General features: G+C 43.1%; 1 protein-coding gene and 1 long non-coding RNA gene across 3 annotated transcripts in view; one reads left to right on the top strand and one right to left on the bottom strand.

Annotated features, from left to right (window-relative positions):
* LOC132403616 (uncharacterized) overlaps positions 1-11698 on the bottom strand; it is a 331526-nt gene extending 319828 nt beyond the window's left edge. The window contains exon 1 of one of the 2 annotated variants that reach the window (XR_009515306.1): positions 11613-11698. This is a non-coding gene — a long non-coding RNA (uncharacterized LOC132403616). Of the gene's footprint in view, positions 1-11484 lie in introns of both variants that reach the window. The other variant, XR_009515305.1, reaches the window with a different exon arrangement.
* Positions 10329-13178, top strand: part of ucn3l (urocortin 3, like) — a 53559-nt gene continuing 50709 nt past the window's right edge. Inside the window, exon 1 of the mRNA XM_059987066.1 lies at positions 10329-10405. The gene's annotated coding sequence lies outside the window, so the exon portion shown is untranslated. The remainder of the gene's footprint in view (positions 10406-13178) is intronic.

The following is a 13178-nucleotide window of genomic DNA, read 5'->3' as shown; positions in this document are numbered from 1 at the left end:
AGCGTTCTTGGTTTCTGGCATCACATTGTCGTCAGTGACATCATCACTGAGAGGCAAGACTGGTGATCGCAATGTGTCCATCTTTTTGGATACAATTCTCAGGTGTGTTCTCAAGCTGAGCATCCACTACCTGATCCACATGACGTCTCCATGTATGATCTCCAACATCCACTGTGCACATCAATGTTCCAGTCTTTGTAGCTACCCTACCATGTGTGCACTTGTCTTCTCGGTAATCACTATTGGGTTTCCATACCAATTTCAAAGCTCCTTGCTGCTTCATTAGCTGAACAATTTATTCTGCACTTCCCTCCACAGATCTGGTTTCAGGAGTCTATGCGAGATCTCAGATTCCTGCTCATGAACAGCATTGCGGGTGTTTGGCCTGTCATTACATGAACAGAGTTCCAATACACAAGGAAATTGTCCACCTTCTTCTGTAGAGAAATGTCCTCCTTGTCCACCACTTTAATGCACTTCTTGAAGGTTTAGATAAACCTTTCAGCTAACTCATTTGTTGCTGGGTGGTGAGGAGCTGACTTGAAATGTCTGATGCCATTTTCCTTCATGAACACTCTGAATTCTTCAGTCCATTATCACTTAGAATTTGTTCTGGTGAGCCATTTCTGGCAAAGAGAGTTCTCAGGGTTGAGACAGTCTTGGCTGAGGTAGTTGACTTCATTGGTATAACCTCCAGCCACTTCGAATGAACATCCACAGCCATCATGAATGGACCAGCAAAAGTCAATGTGTACTCTTTGCCATGGTGAAGATGGCCACTCCAATGGCTGTAACAGCACCTGTGAGGATGCATTTGGAACTTTTTTGGTATCCTGAAAAGCTTTTGGCCAAGTCTTCAATCTGTTTATCTATTCCTGGCTACCACAGGTAGCACTGAACGAGACTCTTTGGCTTGACTGTATCAAGGTGTTTTTCATGCAGATTCTCTAACACTCTGGTATGCAGTTTAGTGGGGACCACAGCACGAGATCCACATATTAGCATTCTTTGACATAACAATTGATCTCGTCTCACTGAGAATTCTAGAAACATAGGGTTACCATGAGTTAACCATGGCATTGGTGGACCAGTTGCCAGTAACAACTTCCGAAATACAAAGGAAACCATCAATGACCTGACATTGTCAAAAGTCTATGAAATCACAATGCCCTACACCCGACACATCCATTGTGATCCTTATGATTTTGTGTTCTGATTCAGTTCTAGGCACGGCAGTTCGCCTTTGTCAGACTGTTTGTTAGACTTGATGCTGTTTTACATTTGGTAACTTTATGCATTTGAGACTTTTCACTCAGGTGGGAAACACAATGTGCATGCATAGACAACAAATCAGTAAGTAGTGCTAAGGGGAGGTGTTATTGTTCCAAAAGAAATAGATTTATACATTACACCATTCATCTGCAAAAAACATTGTGCAACAGATTCTCCCTCCAGTGGCATTCTCAGCCATCTTCCCTCCTGTCCTCTCCACAGATCCCACCAAAAACCATGAACCCATCACAAATCTCTCTGCCCAACTTTCTCCAGAACCTTCTCCCAATCCCATCATCCTGATTGGCTGACAAAACATTCCCAAGTTGAACATCAGAGCCCCTTATCTTTCCTGAAACCCAAACAAGCCATCAGCAGGACAAACTGCTTCTATAGAGAGCTACTAAGTTAAATACCCTGCAGCATTAGCAGTAAAAATCTTAATTAGGGTATTACATGTTAAATAACCTCTGAACATTTTACAATTCTTTCAAAAGAAATTTGTGGTTTTAAGAAAATGGGAATAATGAAATCTCCAATTTCCTTTGCCATATGCAATTCAAACATGAGTACATTGAGTAGAAAACTGAAAACAGTAGAAACATTTTTTTTTGTATAGTCATAAGAATTTTCACAGAAGCTCAATTGTTAAGTTGACCATTAGCAAGGTTTAGCTTTATAGACTAAATCTCTTACCCATTAACCTTAATCTGTGTTCTCTAATTTCATCTATCTCTAAAATGAGAAAGGTTTCCTGCAATCAACTCTATCTGATCCTGACAAGGGAGTTGCATAGGGGTGATCCTTGTGAAAAGCAGAAAGTGGGGGGGGGGGGGGGAAAGAGGGAAATATGTGCTTGGTGATGGGATCCCAATAGAGTTGGCAGAAGTTACGGTGAATTATGTGCTGGATGCAGAGGCTGGGTGTGGTGGTAAGTGAGGACAAGAGAAAACCTATCCTGGCAAATGGCGTGAGGATAGGGTGAGGGTAGTTGTGCACGAAATGGAAGAGATGCAGTTGAGGGCAGCATTGATGCTGAAGAAAGGAAGACCCTTTCTTTGAAGGAGGATAGCTCCTTAGTGCTGAAATGAAAAGCCTTTTCCTGAGAGCAGATGTGCTAGAGACAAAAATTGAGAGAAAGGGATGGCATTTTTATAAGTAACTGGGTGAAAGAGGTACAGTTCAGGTAGCTGTGAGAGTCATTGGGTTTATAATAGACATCAGCAGATAAACTGTCTCCAGAGACAGGGAGATGGAGAAAGGGGAGAGAGATGCTGGAAATAGATCAGGTAAATTTGTTGACGGAGGTTGAAGACAAAGTTGACGAAGTCAATGAACTCCGCATGTGTACGTGAAGAAGCATTAATGCAGTCATCAATGTAGCATAAGAAAAGTTGGGGAGTGATACCAGTGTAGGCTTAAAACATTGGCTGTTCCATGCTGCCAACAGACAGGCATAACTGGAACCCATGCCAGTGCCCATGGCTATACCTTTTGTTTGAAGGAAGTGGGATGAGCTGAAGGAGAAATTATTGAGAGCGAGGACAAGTTCCACTAGATGGAGGAGAGTGGTGTTGGGGTGAACCGGTTGGGTCTGGTGTCCAGAAGGAAACAGAACTTTGAAGCCATCCTAGCGGGGAATAGAGGTGTATAGGTACTGGACATCCAAAGCCAAAATAACATGATCAGGACCAGGGAACTTGAAATCAATGAAATGATCAAAAACTTGTGAAGTGTCACAGATGCAGGTAGGAAGGGATTGAACTGGGAGGGGATAAAACTGAGTTGAGGTAAGCAGATACACGTTCAGTGTGGCAGGAACAAGCAGAAACAATGGGTCTACCTGGGCTGGCAGGTTTATGGATCTTGGGTCAGAGGTAGAAATGGGAGGTGCAGGTGAGAGAACTATGAGGTTGGTGGCAGTGGATGGGAGATCCACAGAGTTAATAAGCTTGGGGATAGTGTGGGAGACAATGGCCTGAGTGTCTGAGGGGTAATTAAGAGGTGATGGACAGTTGTCGCCCAGCCTCAGAAAGGTAAAGGTCAGTCCACCAGACTATGACTGCAGCCACCTTATCTGCGGGTTTGATGGGGAGATTAGATTAGTGCAAAGAGTGGAGGGCAGTGCATTCAAGAGGAGTGAGGTTGGAAATGGAGAAAGGAGTAGTGAAGTTGAGATGGTTGATGTCCTCAAAATGAAAAGATCCAGAGCAAGCAGATAACCCAAGCAGGGTGTCCAGGAAGAGGAGGAGGGTTGAAGATGGGCGAAGTGATCATCAGTGCAGGGTGGAAAGTTCTTGCCAAAGGTGTAGGCACAGAGAAGGAGGCAGTGGTAGAAGAGCTCAGCGTCATGGCAGGCGCAGAACTCACTGATGTGAGAGCACAGGGGGACAAAGGTGAGGCCCTTACTGAGGATATAGTGGTCTGCCTCAGAGAAGGGAAGGCTGGAAGGGATGGTGAAGACTTGGCAGAGATGAGAGCTGGGAGTAGAGGGGAGAGGAGTGTTGGTAGTGTCAGAGGAGAGGGGAGGGTTGTGGTGTTCAGAGAAGGTGGAGTGAGAAAGATGGCAGAGGTTCTGACGACTGATAGTGGGACCCAAGAGACAAGAGATTGCAGAGTGGTGGTGGGGCAAGAGGAGACAGGGATTCCAGTGGCAGCACAAAGTCCCAGCTTGGATGTGCTGTTGATCAAGGCCAGAGTCTGAGTTGGAAGTTGCACAATCGGCACTTTGAAGGTGTCCAAGGTCATTGGAATCTGCATTGATGGTATTGGAGTTGGGGTTCTGAATCTTCTTGGGATCATTAGAACTGAGGTTAGTAGCAAGGATCGCTGTCTGGAGATATTAGTGTCTGCCAGTGTTGGAAACAGCAGGTTTTGTAGTATGTAGATGGGTGATCTTGCAGGATTGAGAGTGTCTAAGAATCAGCAACTGTGAAAGCATGGATCCAGCAGAGGATAAAATAGCATTGTAGGCTGCAGAGAGAATCCTGGAGTTGTGGAAGTGACTGAGATCGGGACACCAGGTACATCCTCGTGGGGGAAAGCATGGCACATAGAACGCAGTGGAAGCAGTCAACTGGACGTGAGTATCTGGGGTCTTCAGAGGGTCCAAATTCAGGGGGTTGAAAACTAATCTAGAAGCCATATGGATAAAGCTGGTGGTGAAGGCAAGTTCCCATGAAGGATGTGAGAGTCTGGGTGAGCACATTGTCAAAAGGCAGCATACTGGGGTGGGGGGGGGGTCATGTACCACTGGATTGTTCTTCCACCAGGGAAAAAGCCCTACTTCCTGAGCTGTACCCAGGCTGTACATAGGCTTTCAGTACTTACATCCAACACTAACCATGAAACTCCTCTCGCTGATTCTTGAGCTTGCTTCCCTTCCATCCATGGCTTCTCTAACCTATAGATGACTGAAATGATCCAGCATCTCTGCCTTGACACAGATCAGGAATTAGGACCACTGCCCCAGTTCAAGAGTACCAAAACATTCTCAAATACATACTTTAGTTAAGTAATCAATGAATTGTTGAAAATACTGTCAATAATGAACAATGTTAAAGCGAGTTCTGAGTGGGCAAAAATATGAAGATGAAAAATGGAACAGAATGTGGAGAAAGTTACAATTACCCACTTTGATAGAAAATCTGTGGTCACATGAAGAGCCAAGATGTCTGTATCCATATGCAGTCCAGTTAGTCATCAGGAAAACAGAAGCAACAGAAACCGCATCAAAGGTACCACATCCTATCATGAACAGTCATGGACAATTAAACAGCTAGCAGGAGGATAAGATTCCAAGAATATTCCCATCCTCGAGAATGGTAAACCCAGAACACGAGTCTGAAAGACAAAGGTGAAGCATCCACAACCATATTCAGCCAATGATACTCACTGACTAGAGAATTAGTTGTAGATTTCTTTCAAGATCCTTTCCAGCATGTCAAGTCACTTTTATTGTCATCTCGACCATAACTGCTGGTACAGTACATAGTAAAAATAAGGCAACATTTTTTTCAGGACCATGGTGTTACAGGACAGTACAAAACTTAGACTGAACTACGCAAAAAACACACTAGAATACAGACCTACCCAGGACTGCATAAAGTGCACAAAACAGTGTAGGCATTACAATAAATAATAAACAAGACAATATGGCAGTAAGGTGTCAGTCCAGGCTCTGGGTATTGAGGAGCCTGATAGCTTGGGGGAAGAAACTGTTGCAGAGTCTGGTCGTGAGGGCCCAAATGCTTCAGTGCCTTTTCCCAGACGGCAGGAGGGAGAAGAGTTTGTATGAGGGGTGCGTGGGGTCCTTCATAATGCTGTTTGCTTTGTGGATGCAGCGTGCAATGTAAATGTCCATGATGACAGGAAGAGAGACCCCGCTGATCTTCTCAGCTGACCTCACTATCCACTGCAGGGTCTTGCGATCCGAGATGGTGCAATTTCTGAACCAGGCAGTGACGCAGCTGCTCAGGATGCTCTCAATACAACCCCTGTAGAATGAGATGAGGATGGGGGGTGGGAGATGGACTTTCCTCAGCCTTTGCAGAAAGTAGAGACGCTGCTGGGCTTTCTTTGCTATGGAGCTGGTGTTGAGGGACCAGGTGAGATTCTCCGCCAGGGGAACACCAAGAAATTTGGTACTCTTAACGATCTCTACCGAGGAGCCGTCGATGTTCAGCGGGGAGTGGTCGCTCTGTGTCCTCCTGAAGTCAACAACCATCTCTTTTGTTTTGTATTCTTTTCACTCTTCATGTTCAGAAATGTCTGAGCGCATTGGATAGAGCATAGGCAATAAGAACAGACAGCAGCCTAGCTGTAACACTGAAAACCTTTTACACCTCTTGCCAAGCTGTTCCAGTCCAGTTACAACAAATAGCATTTACCTGATAATATGCCCAGTGAAGTACTGTTCTAATATATGACAACTATTTAGTCTGATCAACTTCAAAGACCAAAACATCAAGGTTATACAACTATTAATAAATTCAATATTCACAGATGTTTCTGGATAGAAACAAGCCCCACATCAAGTACTAAAATATCAAATTTAAGCTGACCATTCAGTTTTAGGGAGAAACAAGAGGTTAAATTTATTCAGGTTAAACTATTTGAAAAGTTGGGAAGTGTCCAAATTAAAATGTATAATCTTCATTGGAATAAACTGGACAGTCCATCAATCACTTCAGTCTCTTTTCTCTCCGCTCCCTTCTACTCTTTACATTGGTCAACTTGCTTCCCCACTCATTTTATCACAAACTTGTTTTAATAAATTTTAAGTAACTTATGTTAGCTAATATTTATCATATTTGTTACATACTATGTTGCTGCAAAAAACTCATTTCCATGGCACTTTTACCCCTTACGTCTTGACAATAAACTTGAACTTAAAAACTGGTTTAGAGAAAGGAGGCGGAGAGCAGTGCTGAGAGTTGTTTTGCTTACTGAAATCTTTGACCAGTTCCAAGACTTTTGTTGTGACTTGATGAGAACATACTAACAATAGAAAATCTGCAGATGCTGAAAATCCAAGCAATACACACAAAATGCTGGAGGACCTCTGCAGGCCAGACAGCAAAGAGTCGATGTTTCGGCTGAGACCTTTCACCTTTTTCCTCTCTCTGATCCTGATGAAGTTCAAGCAAGAAGGTGGAGAAAGGAAGGAGTTTTTGTCTTTCTCCTCTCCCTCTGCCCTCTTGCTCTAACTTCTCATCTTTCTTCCCCCCCAATCCTGATGAAGAGTCTTAGCCGAAACTTTGACTGTTAACTTTTTATAGATGCTGCCTGGCCTGTGGAGTTTGTCCAACGTTTTTTGTGTTGATGAGAACGTAGGTGGTCTGATTATTCAGTTTGTTGTTAACACATATATTGGTTGAGTCATAGTTAGCAAAGGAGGAAATAGAGGGCATAAATCAGCTGGAAATGTCGATACACAGACAACTTGGGATGCAAATTCATAACTCCCTGAAAATTAGTACTACACAGATAGGCAAGATAATGAAAAAGCCATTTGTCATATTTGCCTTCTATAGGCTGAGGCATTGAGTATAGCAGTTGCTGGAAATCTACAAAACATTGGTTGTGCCATATTGTACACAACTTTAGTCACCGAACAATGGCATGAATGTGGCAGAATTAGTAAGAGTGGAGAAGAGGTTCACTTGGATGGTTTTCAATGACTTCAGGTGCCCTAGCCCCCACTATCTTATTTTTACTATGGATGACCAGTCCCTATATACATTCAGCCCCCACCAGGAAGGCCACAGAACTCTCCATTTCTGTCTGGCCACCAGTCCCAACCAGTTCGCCTCCACCACCACTCCTCTCTACCTAGTGGAACTTGTTCTAATTATTTTTTCTTTGGCTCCTCCCACTTCTGTCAAACAAGTGATGTAGCCATGGGGACTTGCATTGGTCCCAGCTATGTCTGCCTGTTTGTCAGCAACTTGGAACAGTCTATGTTTCAAGCCTACACAATGACCGCCCCACACTTATCCTACGCTACATCGATGACTGCTTTGGTGCTGGATCCTGGACCCAAGATGAACTCATTGACTTCCTCCATTTTGCCTCCAACTTCCATCCTGCCCTCAAATTTACCTGGTCCATTTCAGACACCTCCTTTCTCGCTGTCTCAATCTCTGGAGACAGATTACCTACTGATGTCTATTAGAAACCCATGGACTCTCAGAGCTACATGGACTACATCTCCTCTCATGCTGTTATTTGTAAAAATGCCATCCTCTTCTCTCAATTCCTCCATCTCTGCCACATCTGCTCTCAGGATGAGGCTTTTCATTCCAGAACAAAAGAGATGTCTTCCTTCAAAGAGAGGGGCTTCCCTTCCTCCACCATAAACATTGCCCTCAACTACATCTCTTCCATTTCATACACCTCTGCTCTCAACCCATCCTCCCACCACCCTACCAGGGATAGGGTTTCTCTTGCCTTCACCTACCATCCCATCAGCCTCCGCATCTCCACAACTTCCACCATCTGCAATAGGATCCCACCACCAAGCACCTCCCCCCCCCCACCTTTTTTGTGCAGGGATCACTCCCTAGTCAACTTCCTTGTCCATTCATCCCTCCCAGCACTTATTCTTGCAAGCAGAACAAATTCTACACCTGTTCCTACACACCCCAAACAGTCCTTCCAGGTAAGGCAACACTTTATCTGTGAGTCTTGGGTGGTCATATACTGTGTCCAGTGTTCCTGGTGTGACCTCCTGTGTTTCAGTGAGACTTAAATTAGGAGACTGCTTCAGCAAGCACCTATGCTCTGTCCACCAGAAAAAGCAATATCTCCTAGTGGCCACCCATTTTAATTCCACTTCCCATTCCAATACAGTATGTCTGTCCATGGCCTTTTCCACTGTCGTGATGAGGAACAACACCTTATTTTACCTCTGTGTGGCCTGCATGATGGCAAGAACATAGATTTCCTTGAATTTCTGGTAATGGCCACCACTCACCATTCCCCATCCCCTTTTCCCCTCTCTCACCTTGTCTCCTTACCCACCCTTCACCTCCCTCTGGTGCTCCTCCCCCCTTTCTTCCATGACCTTCTGTCCTCTTCAGTCAGACTCCCCCTTCTCCAGCCCTGCATCTTCCACCAATCAACTTCCCAGCTCTTCACTTCGCCCCTCCCCCTTCAAATTTCACCTTGTGTTTCTTTCCCCTCCCCCACCTTTTAAACCGACTCAGCTTTTTTCCTCCAGTCCTGCCAGAAACATCGACTGTACTCTTTTCCATAGATGCTGCCTGGCCTGCTGAGATCCCCAGTATGCATTGCTTGGATTTCCAGCATCTGCAGATGTTTTCTTGTTTGTCCCTTGGATGGAGCCTGGAAAAGAGTGGTTGAATAGGACATGTTTGGTACATGGGAAGTTGAGTGACTTACTGGATTATGAGGGGCATGGTAAAGCAGACAGCCAGTCTCTTTCCCAGCGTAAAGGAGGCTAAAACTGAAGGGGGTGGGTTAAAAGTGACAGGGGAGAAATTTAAAGGAGATCAGAAGAGAAAGTTTTTCCTATAGAGAGGGTGCTGATTATATGGAACAAGTTGCTAGAACAGGTGGTGGAGATACTACAACATTTAAAAGGTATTTGAACAAGGAGGGCGAAGAGTTCCCAGCCTACTGCCAACAAATGTAATTAGTATTGATGGGTATCACAGGTAGTGTGGATGAATTGGGTCAAACAGCCTATGTCTGTGCTATACAAGAATCTAAACACTGCAAATTACATGAGAATAATCCAATCCCTGAATAGCTGGTGTACCCCGACATGAAGCAGCAAGCACAGCAATGTGATTTAATCAGCTCAAAGACCCTCTGAAGTAATAATAATGTGCACATATTCACCTGCAAGGAACTGGCAAAGTGCATTTGATATTGTATGAACGTAATACTGCAGAGAGTCAAGAATACAAACTTCGCTCCCCTCATCCATCCTACTTTGTCACCAATCTTACCCACTGCTCGAAGATTAGATACTGTATGTTTCAATGTTACTAAAACGGTCCAAAAGATAATTTCATAAGCTAGAGATAAAGAATTTGAGAAACAGTACAAAATTTGTTGCATGATAGTTCTAGTTTGTCTGAATATGCTGGTTATATATGTGCAGAGAAGCTAAAGCACGAGTAAATAAGAATTTATAACCTAACTGCGTTTGACCTATACAAAAATAGAAACCCAAATAAATCAAATTGTTAAGCAATGATTACAGCAGGGAAGAAATAAAACAGACTACGGTAAATAATTCCGTGATTGAAGTGAAGTAATAATCATGTCATATCACTAATTACAGATGAGTTTAGCGGAAGCAAGATTTCTTGTTCGTTTCGGAAGATGCAGCAGACATGGATGAGCTCCGATGGTTATTTGCGCTCTTTTAATAGAATCATCTTCTGAACGAAGCACGACGTAAATATTACGATTCCTATCTCGTGATCTTAAAAGCTTGATTTAAGAGGCAGATAATACTGTTTTAAAAAGGGGGAGGGGAAATCATTGCAACAAAAAAAAAAGTTGGGGGAAAGAGGCAAGCGAACGGTGTGACTACTTTGTTTTAGAAATTAGCGTCAAGTTTGGCAAGAGCACACTATTCCCTCGGTGTCATCAATCGGTAAGTAAATATTAACGGACTGAGAATTTACTATTTAGAAAGATTTACAGTCACTAGACTTTCCCGATTTAGAAGCTGTATTACATTGCAAACAGGAACTGCTGCATAAAAATAATCCGCATTTTGAAAATCAAGGAATTCCAAATACTACGGGATATGGCCGTGTTTGGGAACAACACACAAATGAGTGAACAATCACCGATGCTAAAGTAGAAAGGAGATAGTTCTCTGACCGCATTCCTGGTGGAATTAGCCAGTGCCGGCTGCGGAGCGGGGAGTAGGAGGTCGACCTGGTAACCGACCACTTCTCTCGCCATCTCGTACTTGGGACTCACCTCGGGCTTTTAGTGTTTCTTCTCGCGCCTCCACTCGAATAGCCGGTTCTCGTCTTCCCGCTTGCTAACGTTGGGCGATACTCACTGTCGAAATTGCTTCTTATTCCCGTGGTGGCATCAACCCGAGAAGTCCCTGTCCAGTTTTGATGCCTCTTCCCCCAAGGACCACGTCCCCGCTATCACAAATGATATTAATCTTCTCCCCCAACCTTTGCTCAATCCCCCGAGCCCTTCGCATCTCTTCGAAATTCCCAGCTGTTTGGTGCAAATTTAATAAAGTAGCTATTTATACATTTTCACAATCATAATTCTTTTTAAATTCGCGGCTATGGCATTTAATAGTCTAGAATATACCATAGCCACTGGTGTTCTGTAAACATTACCAAATTTTGTTTACAGCTTGCAAATCTGCTGTTCGCCCTTGGTTCCCCTTTTCACCGCGCTTTTAGACGCATTTAGTCTTGAAGTGTTCTTTCTGATTTTTAAACTTTTCTCTCATCTGTTGTCGCCATCCAGTATTCCTGTTTTGTGTTGCCTATCCACATCTCTGGGGACAATATGCATTATTCCTACAGAAACTGGATCTTCCACCCCATTCCTTATCCCCCCCCCCCCCCACTTACTGAGTAAAGGTTTCCTGATCTCTGGAATGTTTTCCAACTACATTGACTTCCATTTTCCACTACTTTAAATATCTGAAGATCTACCCTACTTTTAATCAAGTATTTCGCCTTTCAAAATTACCTGGATTATTCTCCCAATTGCTCCTTTTCCAAGTTCTGCTTATATGGGTTTGATTTGCATTTTTCCTCCTACATTGTTCAACTTTCTCCAGGGCTGTTCTCGGATTGTTACGGGCTGAAGCTGCTTACCCATCCCTAGGCTCCAATGCACAGCTGGCAGCCACGACACGACACGACACGCGAGTTTTCCCGCCTGGCTCCCACTTCCAACGGCCAGGCTCCATTGGAAGCACGTGACCCCCCCCCCCCACCCGGCCGTTTCACGCACCCCCGAGCCGCTCAGCTGCTCGACCATGCCCCCCCCCCCCCCCCATCGACATCTCAGGTACACTCCTATTTAAAAGTCTCCGTACAACTGTGGCAGACCTAGCATTACACTGACTCATCAGCTCCTCTCCGGATCGGGTAGGTTGCAAATTAAGCTTTCTGGTTCATTTGAACGAATATTCAGAATGGAAATTATAAATTTTACTATTTAGTCTTGTGATAAGCTTGTATGTGCCATTGCCTGGTTTATTCGCCTAGACGTTTCCTTCATGTAAACGTAACCATATGTTAACATGTCAAAGATTAAGTACAATTAACATTCCGCATAATCCTACTTATAATTTACAATTTGTGCTATATATACCATTAGAAACCAGGAAGAAGTGTAAAATATATCGTATATAAACACCAGTCCTGAAAACTTAAATCTAATAGTCTGGAGACCCTACTGAGATTTTTGCGCACGAATTTTGTCTGGTTATTTCTCAAAGGTAGACGCTTAACCAAATACTTGGGCTGCAATCCACTGCATTATCAGAGTACAGTCACTTGGAAAATATATTAAACAAGGCTCACGTACTGCCTTCTCTGGATGAAACTGGCCCAGAGCCCTTTTACTAGGTCAGTGGTGTTTGTTCGAGCTTGTTTGCAAATCCACTGTTATTTTGTACAAATCTACATTGCAGTAGTTATAAAACACTTCGCAAGTTCCAAAACACACTATACTGTATGGATTAAAGTTCACCTTTGTTCACACTGAAGTTAGGTTTGAGAACAATTAGGATTTGACCTTAGCAGTTAGCTTTCAGCTTTATAATTCAAACAGTTGTTTCTAAGACATGCCCTTAAATTTGTTCACATGGGCTTGCGGTTGAGTAATTTAAATATTTTTGACAAAAGATGCTGTGAAATGCAAATGACCACAGATCAACATACAAATTATTTTAAAATGTATGCAGTTATGATCATGATTCAGGGTTTTGACCCAAATATCAATTTCTTCCCTACAGTTGCTGCTTAAACTACAGGGTTCCTAATTCAGTCTCTTGTGTCAGCAGTTTCTTCATTTCATATACCAAAAGAAGAATATAATTTGGCTGCAGATTCTGACATTTTCTGGTGTTGATTTTGGTGAAAGATACACATTTGGAAATCTTTGCCTAGTTATTGGAATAATACAAATTTTTACATAGTGTTCGGATGGAAAAAAATCAAATCTTTAGTTGCTCAGTAGAAAAAGTGCAGATCGTATGAATCCTGTATTTTTTTTAAACTAAAAGTTTTAATTAAATATATTATTCACTCATATTTATATGCCAGTAATGTAAACATGAAATGAATGTTGCTATATTCATTGCTTTATTTCAAATTAGTTTCAAGACAATAGTTCAGATTAAAACTAATTCTTTGATAACTACTGGTAGATAC

The sequence above is a fragment of the Hypanus sabinus genome, chromosome 13 (assembly GCF_030144855.1).
Source record: "Hypanus sabinus isolate sHypSab1 chromosome 13, sHypSab1.hap1, whole genome shotgun sequence".
Classification (NCBI taxonomy): Eukaryota; Metazoa; Chordata; class Chondrichthyes; order Myliobatiformes; family Dasyatidae; genus Hypanus; species Hypanus sabinus.
This window is presented reverse-complemented; position numbering and strand designations above follow the sequence as displayed.